The sequence below is a fragment of the Hyla sarda genome, chromosome 11, assembly GCF_029499605.1.
Source record: "Hyla sarda isolate aHylSar1 chromosome 11, aHylSar1.hap1, whole genome shotgun sequence".
NCBI classification, from domain to species: Eukaryota; Metazoa; Chordata; class Amphibia; order Anura; family Hylidae; genus Hyla; species Hyla sarda.
In genome coordinates, this window is record NC_079199.1 from 34,600,814 (window position 1) to 34,613,582 (window position 12,769).

The following is a 12,769-nucleotide window of genomic DNA, read 5'->3' on the forward strand; positions in this document are numbered from 1 at the left end:
GAGCTGCTGTATACTACAGAGGAAGTTGTGAAGTTCTTTCCAGTCTGACCACTGCTCCTATTATTTAGGTTATGGCAGTTTTTAAAACCAAATTGTTTTGGCTCAAATTTGTTTCATAAAACTGGTGTGCATGCCTTGTACACCAGTTTCAGACTGAACACACACACACACATATATATATATATAAAATATAGATGTGTTTTGCGTCCGTATTCCATCAGCACGTCCCAGCTCGACTGTGGGGCAAGAAATAAAAGCAACAAATAGAAGACCCCTATAATGTTTTCGGGGGAGGGGGGGGGGGAATTAGATCTGCCATCAGGTCTGAACTTGGCATCCTACCGGGCGCTGGGAAAAAAAATCAACTGGTGCCAGAAAGTTTAACAGATTTGTAAATGACTTCAATAAAAAAAATCTTAATCCTTCCAGTACTTATCAGCTGCTGTATGATCCACAGGAAGTTATTTTCTTTTTGAATTTCCTTCCTGACTGACCACAGTGTTCTCTGCTACCACTTCTCTGTGTGTTATGAACTGGCCAGAGTAGAAGCAAATCCCCATAGCAAACCTCTCCTGCTCTAGACAGTTCCTGACATGGACAGAGGTGTCAGCAGAGAGCACTGTGGTCAGATTGGAAAGAACTACACAACTTCCTCTGTAGCATACAGCAGCTGATAAGTACTCGTGGGGTTAAGATTTTTAAATAGAAGTAATTAACAAATCTGTTTCATTTTCTGGCACCAGTTACGGTAATTTGTTTTCCACCAGAGTACCCCTTTAAGTCCTGTGCAGTCTTTTAAACATATTTTGACTGGTATAAAAAGGCAAAAAGGTACAAATGTATGCGCAAACTGGGGGCTTCTACAAAAATGTGTGACACGGATGTTTTATAAGTTCACCCCAATGTCTTTTAAAATCTCCGCTGGTAGTATAGCAGCTCATCCACAGTGTGAATGCGCAAGAATTGTGGATTTTTACTTTGCATTGAAGTCAATGGGAAAAAAATCTGCACTAAATTCCCAGTGTTTCCGACATCTAAACTGAGATGCTATGAGTGTGAAATCTGTACCACATTTTCCAAAATCTCTTATTCACTTTTCTGCTACTTCAAGTTTTGCTGCGGAGTTCCGTTACGTACTGTACGTGTTACCCTACCCATAAGCCATATGTAAGATGTTTACTAGAAAGTCATACCTTGAAAGGGTACGTGCTCACTATGTGACACAAATGACTGCAAAATATAGCAGAGCTAAACTTGTTATTATGAAAACAATATCATAGCATAGAATAAAGAGACAATGATTGGTGCCAAATCACACACTTGGCTCTGCTGCATCTGTAACTGAAAAGTCTATGGTTATAATTGGGTTAACATGGAATGTAAACTATATATGTACATTATTGTGTTATCATTACCAAGTGCCAGCTCCGGAGGCTGTGATGCTATTGACACAGTACAGGACAGTCTGTTAGAGATGGGATCTACTCAGTATTTGCATAGACATCTTCCATTGTTTATTGTGAACAGACATTAGGGCTCCTTTAAATGTACCCCAAAAATATTGCCCATAAACCATATATAAGACTAGGCACCCCCTCATCTCTGAATCATAAGTCATATTACTTTTTTCCTCTATGGCAGTGTTCCCCGACCAGAAAGCCTCCAGCTGTCGCAAAACTACAACTCCCATCATGCCAGGACAGCCTTAGACTGTCTTCTGGATGGGCCATCAATATTAGATCGGCATCAAGGATGGAAGGACGACACTAGTTAACAATGAAGATGCTGCAGAGGTTGCACGTGTGTCACGGCCCCATCAGACAGCTGATTAGTGGGGGTGCCAGTTGTGGGACATCCTCTGATCTAACAACAAATCCTAAAAAGGAATCCTTTGGATACACCATCAATTCTAAGTCTCAAATAACCAATTTAAACACAATTGTATACAAACTTCAACTTTAAGAAGTCAGCACAATAATGTTTACCGAAATGTTCCCATTTACTATCTGTAAAGATCTTGAAAATGGTAGCAATACACGTCACCCACAGATTACACGACTTCTTAGGGACCCAGGGGCAGGAGACCCTAAATTTATTTTTAGAGGAGGTTTACAAATAGCAGTCTCAGCCAGTCATGGCATGTAGTGGTGCTCAAGTGGAACAGACTGGCATCCCCGCCAAGAAGGGCTGAGGCTGCTATTTGTAAACCTGTACCTTAAAGGGGTACTCCGGTGGAATTGTTTTTTTTTTTTTATTATTTTTAAATCAACTGGTGCCAGAAAGTTAAACAGATTTGTATATTACTTCTTTAAAAAAAACAAAATCTTAATCCTTCCAGTACTTTTGAGGGGCTGTATACTACAGAGGAAATGCTTTTCTTTTTGGATTTCTCTTCTGTCACAACCACAGTGCTCTCTGCTGACCTCTGCTGTCCATTTTAGGAACTGTCCAGAGCAGCATATGTTTGCTATGGGGATTTTCTCCTGCTCTGGACAGTTCCTAAAATGGACAGCAGAGGTCAGCAGAGAGCACCGTGGTCGTGACAGAAGAGAAATCCAAAAAGAAAAGCATTTCCTCTGTAGTATACAGTAGCTAATAAGTACTGGAAGGATTAAGATTTTTTTTAATAGAAGTAATTTACAAATCTGTTAAACTTTTTGGCACCAGTTGATTTAAAAAAAAAAATTCCACCTAAGTAGCCCTTTAAAGAGGTACGCCGCCCATAGACATCTTATCCCCTATCCAAAGGATAAGGATAAGATGTTTGATCGGGGGAGGCCTAGCGCTGGGGACCCCCAAGATCTCCCTGCTGCACCCGGCATTCATTTAGAGAGTCAGCGGGCAGCGCCGGAGGCTTGTGATGTTACGACCATGCCCCTCAATGCAAGTCTATGCCGTCACACCCCCTCCCATAGACTTGCATTGAGGGGCCTTGGCCGTGACATCACAAGCGTCCGCCCTGCATCGCCAGTCATACGGCACGCTCTGTTCGCTCTGTGCACCAGCGGCGAGACCCCTGCGACCAGACATCTTATCCCCTATCCTTTGGGGTACCACTTTAAAGACGGAATAAAGGATACAGAAATAAAGTACTGGCGATTGCCACTGTGGATGGATTTTCCTTCTATTTAAGTAGAGCACAACCAGTTTTATATCCAATGCAACAAAGTATCCGCATGCATGTAGACTGCGAAGAGGGTGGATTTTAGCTAGTAGTGCTGGCTAGCTGTATTCTTGCTCATGTTTTATTGTTAGAGAAACAATTCTTTTAAAAAAATAAAATAATTTAATGTCAAAAGAGAACAACCCCTTTAAACTGAACCTATGCTATAAAAGGAGGAATCTGACTGCTAACATTGTGAGATAGTGGCTGGTGATCGATTTCTGTACGACTAAGGAGTGTGGCATAGATGAATAATAATTTTGTAATGACACTTTCCATTTGAAATCATAAAGAGATACAATGTATAAGAGAAACAAATGAAAATAAAAACATCTCAGGAACATATTGACTAATGATTCTTCTTTCATTTAAAGGGGTATTCCAGGAAAAAACTTTTTTTTATATACCAACTGGCTCCAGAAAGTTAAACAGATTTGTAAATTACTTCTATTAAAAAATCTTAATCCTTTCAGTACTTATGAGCTTCTGAAGTTGAGTTGTTCTTTTCTGTCTAAGTGCTCTCTGATGACACCTGTCTCGGGAACTGTCCAGAGTAGAAGCAAATCTCCATAGCAAACCTCTTCTACTCTGTGCAGTTCCCGAGACAGACAGAGATGTCAGTAGAGAGCACTGTTGCCAGACAGAAAAGAACAACTCAACTTCAGCAGCAGATAATTATTGAAAGGATTAAGATTTTTCAATAGAAGTAATTTACAAATCTGTTTTACTTTCTGGAGCCAATTGAGATATATATATATATATATATATATATATATATATATATATATATATAAAGTTTTTTCCTGGAATACCCCTTTAAGATTGAAATCACCTAAAGAAATTCTTGTGTTTTCTTTCTGGATGTTAGACATTTTGGGGGTTGGCATATAGTAATTCATTTCTTACAACCTCAAGAACTGCTCTTCAAGGCCTCACGGATTCCCAGAATCTGCTCTATTGTAGCTCAGCATAAGCTAACATGGGCACAGGTATTCCCTTGTCTCCACTGATGGGACGTACGCAGGGCTCAAGTCCTGCAGGAACGCATGGGAACGGAGTTCCTGCACTTTTCCAACAGCAGAAACACTGTTCCAATTAGCAGGACCAGCCCTTGAGTGGGAATCTTGGGTGAGTTCCCACACTTTTTTTCCCAGCACTTGACCCCTGGACATACGTTCTATCATCTAATGTCTGCAGCCGCCTCTTCCATAGGAGCTCTATATGTTGAGCAGGGCGCTCATCAGACCAGGCATTTCAGGAAGATCTAATCTGCTGATTGATCCACGACCACCATCTGGAATGGACAGGCAGACAGTATGGCGTTTACCTCAGCTATGTAGGTTTTGGACTGAGGCTCAGGACTTGTGTAGAAGAAAACTGTTCTCACATAAATAGGAGCATCCCAACAGAATAATGATCCACTATTACACATCGCGGACAAACTGTATAACAATGTGCAATAAGTAAAGATGATAAAGGGCCTTAATGTGAGCTTCGTTATCAGCTCCCCACTAGGTCACCATTCAAAAAGAAATATTGTTTGCCAAAGACTAACTGTAAGGTGTTATGTACACGATACAACTATGTGTACACAACTATACAGAGGCACACAATGTCAACATCGCTCCGTATATAAGAGTCCCATACACAGTGTGCCATATTATGGTGCCTCAGAATTGCAGCTTATTATGGGCCTTTTGTATTTTATTTCTTTCAGGAAAAAAAAAACGTATATACACTGCAAGGTAGAAGCAGGGGCATGACGCTACGCTCAAGAAACACAGTATAAAGTATACGCGTCTCTGCAGGTGGTGCAGCAACTCATAGAAAGGCAGGTCCCATACAGAAACACCTAGGAGTAGAAGTGAATACTGTTGGGCTGATGATGTGCGTGTTACACGTGAAACAGCGGTTACCTATTTTGCCTCTTAGCGTCTTCTGTGCACTTCTGTCTGTACATTTCTGTATGTTCAGCTTTCATTAATAAAGAAGCTTTAAACTTATTCCTGCGCTGTGGTGAGTGCTACTCGCTTCTACACCTAGGTGTTTAAGAAACATATCTACACTCATTCGCCACTTTATTAGGTACACTTGTTCAATTACTAGTTAACACAGATAGCTAATCAGCCAATCGCATGGCAGCAACTCAATGCATTTAGGCACGTAGACGTGGTCAAGACAATTTGATAAAGTTCAAACTGAGTATCAGAATGGGGAAGGGTATATAAGTGACTTTGAAAGTGGCATGGTTGTTGGTGCTAGACGGGTTGGTCTGAGTATTTCAGAAACTGATCATCAATTGGGATTTTCACACACAACCATCTCTAGGGTTTACAGATAATGATCCAGAAAAGATTATCTATCCAATAAGCGGCAGTTGAGTGAATGGAAATACCATGTTGAGTCCAGAGCAGCTTAAGACCACGCTAGGTGCCACTCCTGTCAGCCAAAAACAGAAAACTGAAGCTACAAATCACTCAGGCTACTCAAAAAGGAACACTGCTGCCTGGTCTGATGAGTCTCAATACCAGCCGAAACATTCAGATGGCAGGATCAGAATTTGTCATTAACAACATAAAACCATGGACCCATCCTGTCTTGTATCTTGGAGGAATGTCTTCAGCACCTTATAGAAAGGATGCCATAAAGAATGAAGGCAAAGGGGGTCCAACTCAGTACTACCAAGGTGTACCTAATAAAGTGCCAGTGCGTCTATGTATATTCAGTGATCCCTCAACTTACAATGGCCTCAACATACAATAGTTTCAACATACAATGGTCTTTTCTGGACCATCGTAAGTTGAAACCAGACTCAACATACAATGTACAGACAGTCCAGATCTGTGAAAAGTGGCTGGAAGAATCGACCAATCAAAATGGGCATTCACTGGTAAAACCCCTGTATTACTGAAGCGCATGCACTGACTGGTGTCTGGTATTACATGTTCTGTACTCTTTACCTGTATCAGGGTTAGCTGCTCCTTTGGACACCAGGTGAGGGTGACTCCATTACTTTTTTGGGACACTGTGTACTGTACAGGACCCCAAAGAAGCTCCTGTCCTCTACATAGACCAGTGTTTCCCAAGCAGGGTGGCCTTAGCTGTTGCAAAACTACAACTCCCAGCATGCCCGGACAGCCTTTGGCTGTCCGGGCATTCTGGGAGTTGTAGTTTTGCAACAGCTGGAGGCTCCCTGCTTGGGAAACACTGACAGACCGTGATTTACAGCTCCCAGCAGATCTTTCTTACTTTTATATGTAAGGATTTGCTTTATCTAGATTAGTGATCTACTTATTTTTCTTTAATCCTCACTCTTTTCTATTTTTTGGATGACATTTTGGTGCCTTTAGAACCAATTACCAGGTTTCCATAGAGTTCTGGTCTCAACATACAATGGTTTCAACATACAATGGTCATCCCAGAACCAATTAATATTGTAACTTGAGGGACCACTGTATAGCAATAAGGACCAGTATTTCCCCATGTGGTTGTATGGAATGCCGAAGACTACAATGTACAAGACACTATGAAAAGTATAATTGGTAGAAGAAGAATATGCAGCCAGTGAACCCCAGTCAGTGAGTCTTAACCGGGTGTTCTTTCTGACCTACTTACCGTACTTTGCCTCATTGCTTTCTGACTTGGTAAATTTGCCTTTTGTTTTCCTTGCTATATTGTTGAATATGGCTAATAAATAAGCATATGCAAACAGAGGTATGCCAACAACAAATATCTGCCAGTGAATTGGTGTATTAGCATTTTTACCTATTAAAGGGGGACTCTACTTCAGGACTTAAAAACCAAAGTACAGCACTTGGATATCTCCGGTGCTACAATGCATGGATTGCATGCCGACCAAGGCCGGTTTTAGGCTTAGCGTGGCCCTGGGCAAAATTAAAAGTGGGGCCCCAAAAGGCGTAATAGTGCACTAACCAGATCTGCACATTTTTGGTCACTTCAAATACCATAAAAAATATCTAAAAATCAATTGAAAAGTCCCATCAAAACAAAAATGGTACCGATAAAAACTACAAATCACAGCGCAAAAAATGACCCTCATACATCCCCATGTACAGAAAAATAAAAGAGTTACAGGGATCAGAATAGTACAATTTTAAGCATGCTCATTTTTGAACAAAAACTAAAGTAGTAAAAAAAAATAAACCTATATAAATTGGGTATTGTTGTAACCGTATGGACCTAGAAAATAGAGATAGTGTGTCGTTCACTGCGTAGAAACAGATGCCCCCAACTTTTACAAAATGGTGTTGTAATATTGAGGTTCTGAACCAGTGCGTGGTATGACACGGCATTCCTGCTACCCATCACCACTATAAGCAGCCACTGCTCTATGTGGCAGAAGGCACCACCACCATCGTGCCTGATCCTAAGGTGGTGAAGGTGGTGTGATGGAGTTCCATGCGCCCCAGCCAAATTTGCATCCGCTCCTCCCCCTCAGGTCTCCGGACATTTCCAAACCGGCTCTTCAATATACATTTCTTGCCTCCGCCTCCCTACTCTGTATTACCAGCTACTGCGTGCGCTGCTGCGGCCTCTGATCCTCCCACCTGCCTGACTTCCATCATCCTGACAGTTTTCTCACTCCCATCATCCTCACACTAAGGCCCCTTACACATTGCCGTTGCTACCCGCCGAGAACAGCCATTCTAGTCTCTTTTTTTCTTTCCTGATGAACTTAACGGTCGTTTTTGTGACGGGGAGCAACAAGGTCCCGACTGCACCCATTTAATATTATGAGGGCCGCCGGGTGCCGCAATTTTTAAATGGGATTAGCTAGAGAAAAAGACGGGAACAAGCAGTAATTCTTCTCCCGTTATTTCCCCGGGCTCCCCCGGCGGCCGTCACACTGCCGTGTGCTCACAGCAGTATGAAAGAAGCCTAACCACACTCAAACACCCAGAGACATATACACATTTATATCCAAGAGTATACCTTTATAGCAATTGCATACTATACAGTGACCCCCTCGGCCTACAATCGCCCCGACATATGATCATTTCAACATACAATGGCCTCTCAGAGGCCATCGCATGTTGAAGGCATCAACATACGATGCTTTTGTATGTCGGGGCCATCGCTTAAACGGCTATCCGGCAGCACAGACTGCTTCAGCTGCCACCGGATAGCCGTTTACGGTGCCCCATGTGGTCCGCTGACGATCACTTACCTGTCCTCGGGGCTCCGGCGCGTACTCTTCGGGATCCTCTGCATCGTCGGCGCTCTCCATCGTAGTCATCACGTCGCTGCGCACGCCGTCCCGTCATCCAATAGGAGCAGCGTGCGTAGAGACGTGATGGCGGCGACGGAGAGCGCGGATGCCGGGGAAGCAGAGGCCTTGCTGGAGCGTCGGGGACACCCCGGGGACGCGGCCACAGCGATGGACGGCGACATCCCGGGCAGCGGTGACGGTCTGGAGCGGCGGGGACACGTGAGTATAACCTCCAATACCAGTGGTCTTCAACCTGCGGACCTCCAGATGTTGCAAAACTACAACACCCAGCATGCACGGACAGCCAACGGCTGTCCGGTCATGCTGGGTGTTGTAGTTTAGCAACATCTGGAGGTCCGCAGGTTGTAGACCACTGTCCTATACTTTAAATTGCACGGATCCCCCAACATGCGATGGTTTCAACAAACGATGGTCCATTTGGAACGGATTACCATCGTATGTTGAGGGACCACTGTACTTTTACACACACAGATCTTTATTTATTTGGAGATACACGAGTATAATAATGTTGATGTAATAATAATGTAAGAAATATTTTTACATGGCTATATGCATTTATATATGTACACACATATATATCAGTGTTTACCAAACATTGTATTGAAAGCTTTTTGTAAAGCTTTTTGTAAAATTACAACTCCCCGCATGCCCAGGGTTTTGCTGTCCGGCCATGCTGGGAGTTGTAGTTTTGCAACAACTAGAGACACTCTCTAAAACACTTGTATGTAAACACTAATGTACATATCTCTCTCCATATATATATATATATATATATATATATATATCAGTGTTTTCCAAACCAGTCATCCATATCCTGTAGGGCATGCTGGGAGCTGTAGTTTTACAAAAAGCTTTCAAAACATTGTTTGATAAACACTGAGATATATATCAGTGCAAAATTACAACTCCCAGCATGCCCGGACAGGATATGGATGACTGGGCATGCTGGGAGTTGTAGTTTTGAAACAGCAGGCACACACTGTTTGGAAAACACATGAAGAAAAATTATATATACATATATGCTGTTTCAAAACTACAACTCCCAGCATGCCCAGTCATCCATATCCTGTCCGAGTTTGCTGGGAGTTGTAATTTTGCTAAATCTAAATACTGTTTTGTAAACACTGATATAAATATATACACACAGTCATGGCCGTAAATGTTGGCACCCTTGAAATTTTTCAAGAAAATGAAGTATTTCTCACAGAAAAGGATTGCAGTAACACATGTTTTGCTATACACATGTTTATTCCCTTTGTGTGTATTGGAACTAAACCAAAAAAGGAGGAAAAAAAGCAAATTGAACATAATGTCACCAAACTCCTAAAATAAGCCGGACAAAATAATTGGCACCCTTTCAAAATTGTGTGAAAATAAGATTCAAGCATGTGATGCTCTTTTAAACTCACCTGGGGCAAGTAACAGGTGTGGGCAATATAAAAATCACACCTGAAAGCAGATAAAAAGGAGAGAAGTTCACTTAGTCTTTGCATTGTGTGTCTGTGTGTGCTAAGCATGGACAACAGAAAGAGGAGAAGAGAACTGTCTGAGGACTTGAGAACCAAAATTGTGGAAAAATATCAACAATCTCAAGGCTACAAGTCCATCTCCAGAGATCTAGATTTGCTTTTGTCTACAGTGCACAACATTATCAAGAAGTTCGCAACCCATGACACTGTAGCTAATCTCCCTGGGCATGGAAGAGAAAAATTGATGAAAGGTGTCAACGCAGGATAGTTCGGATGGTGGATAAGCAGCCCCAAACAAGTTCCAAAGACATTCAAGCTGTCCTGCAGGCTCAGGGAGCATCAGTGTCAGCGTGAGCCATCCATCAACATTTTAAGGAAATGAAACGCTATGACAGGAGGACCCCACTGCTGACACAGAGACATAAAAAAGCAAGACTACATTTTGCCAAAATGAACTTGAGTAAGCCAAAATCCTTCTGGGAAAACGTCTTGTGGACAGATGAGACCAAGATAGAGCTTTTTTGGTAAAGCACATCATTCTACTGTTTACCGAAAATGGAATGAGGCCTACAAAGAAAAGAACACAGTACCTACAGTGAAATATGGTGGAGGTTCAATGATGTTTTGGGGTTGTTTTGCTGCCTCTAGCACTGGGTGCCTTGAATGTGTGCAAGGTATCATGAAATCTGAGGATTACCAACGGATTTTGGGTCACACTGTACTGCCCAGTGTCAGAAAGCTGGGTTTGTGTCCAAGATCTTGGGTCTTCCAGCAGGACAATGACCCCAAACATACGTCAAAAAGCACCAAGAAATGTATGGCAACAAAGTGTTGAAGAGTTCTGAAGTGAACAGTAGAGATGAGCGAACTTACAGTAAATTCGATTCGTCACGAACTTCTCGGCTCGGCAGTTGATGACTTATCCTGCATAAATTAGTTCAGCTTTCAGGTGCTCCGGTGGGCTGGAAAAGGTGGATACATTCCTAGGAAATAGTCTCCTAGGACTGTATCCACCTTTTCCAGCCCACCGGAGCACCTGAAAGCTGAACTAATTTATGCAGGAAAAGTCATCAACTGCCGAGCCGAGAAGTTCGTGACAAATCTAATTTACTGTAAGTTCGCTCATCTCTAGTGAGCCCAGATCTAAATCCCATTGAACACCTGTGGAGATATCTTAAAATTGCTGTTGGGAAAAGGCACCTTCCAATAAGAGAGACCTAAAGCAGTTTGGAAAGGAAGAGTGGTGTAACATTCAGGCTGAGAGGTGTAAGAAGCTTATTGATGGTTATAAGAAGAGACTGATTTCAGTTATTTTTTTTCCAAAAGGTGTGCAACCAAATATTAAGTTAAGGGTGGCAATAATTTTGTCCAGATCATTTTTGGAGTTTGGTGTAACATTATGTCCAATTAGCTTTTTTCCTCCATTTTTAGTTTAGTTCCTATTCACACAAAGTGAATAAACATGTGTATAGCAAAACATGTGTTACTGCAATCCTTTTCTGTGAGTAATACTTCATTTTCTAGAAAAATTTCCGGGGTACCAACATTTACGACCATGACTATATATATATATATATATATATATAGATGCAAATCAAAAAATGTTGCAGTATCTTGTAATACCTTTTTTATTGGACTAACAAAATTTTGTAGAGACAAGCTTTCGGGATTCCTTCCTTTATCAAGTCTAAAGCAAATCTAAGCTCACAAGTAGAAGACACATGTTACATTTTACAAATTTTGACTTGATAAAGGGAGGAATCCCGAAAGCTTGTCTCTACAAAATTTTGTTAGTCCAATAAAAAAGGTATTACAAGATACTGCAACATTTTTTGATTTGCATCTATATACATATATATATATATATATATATATATATATATATATATATATATATATATAGTCATGGCCGTAAATGTTGGCACCCCAGAATTTTTTTTTTTTGTGATGCCATATATATTTGCTAATAATAAACTTTAGGAGACAATTGACACAGCCAAGATAGCCGGTGATGTGAAGCTGCGCTGTAGCACCAGCACACATACAGTAGCCAGTAATACAGATCGGGGAGGTGGAGGTAAGAAACTTATATTGAAGAGCCGGTTCGGAATTGTCCAGAGACCTGAGGGGAGGAGCGGACGGAAAATTGTTGAGGGTGCAAGGAACTTCATCACAGTGGCCCTAGAATAAATGAGGAAGGTGGGAGGGGCTGCAGTTAGGCCACCGCTATGATAAATGCGGCACTAGGTCTAAGCCCAAAAAAAAACATACATATACACGCACACACACTATAAATGCATGTAAGAGAACTAGATCAGTGTTTCCCAACCAGGGTATCTCCAGCTGTTGCAAAACTACAACTCCCAGCATGCCCGGACAGTCTCCAGCTGTCTGGGCATGCTGGGAGTTGTAGTTTTGCAATAGCTGTAGGCACCCTGGTTGTGAAACACTGCACTAGATATAAATATACTTTTACAGAAAGCTTGCTGGGGGCAGAGAATACTTTAGCAGCTAGGTGTTGATGGCCGGATTCTGTGCTTCATGGAGCCTGCAGGCTATTTCACCCATCGGCTGACAGGCAGATACACTGTGCAAATCTACCAGCAGCAGCAGGAGGGGGAGTAGGAGTTTGGGGGGGGGGGGGGGTTGTTAAAGGTGCCCGGCCTCTCCCTTCCAGCACTACATGAATGGCCTCTGCTGAGAGCTTTTAAGAAGCAGCGAGGCTCACTTCTAAATGGTGATGGCTGCACTTCCACACATTCCCCGAGCCACAAACACTGTAGCAGCCCGCAGGGGGCCCCCTGGGGGATGGAGGCCCTGGGCAATTTCCCGGTTTGCCCCGCCTTAACGCAGGCCCTGATGCTGACCCCACCACTCCATGCAGCA

At 42.3% G+C, this 12,769-nt stretch overlaps 1 protein-coding gene across 5 annotated transcripts in view; it reads right to left on the reverse strand.

Annotated features, from left to right (window-relative positions):
- The window catches only part of MIPOL1 (mirror-image polydactyly 1), a 339,635-nt gene that overhangs the window by 204,357 nt on the left and 122,509 nt on the right, over window positions 1–12,769 (reverse strand). The gene's annotated exons all lie outside the window — the stretch shown is intronic.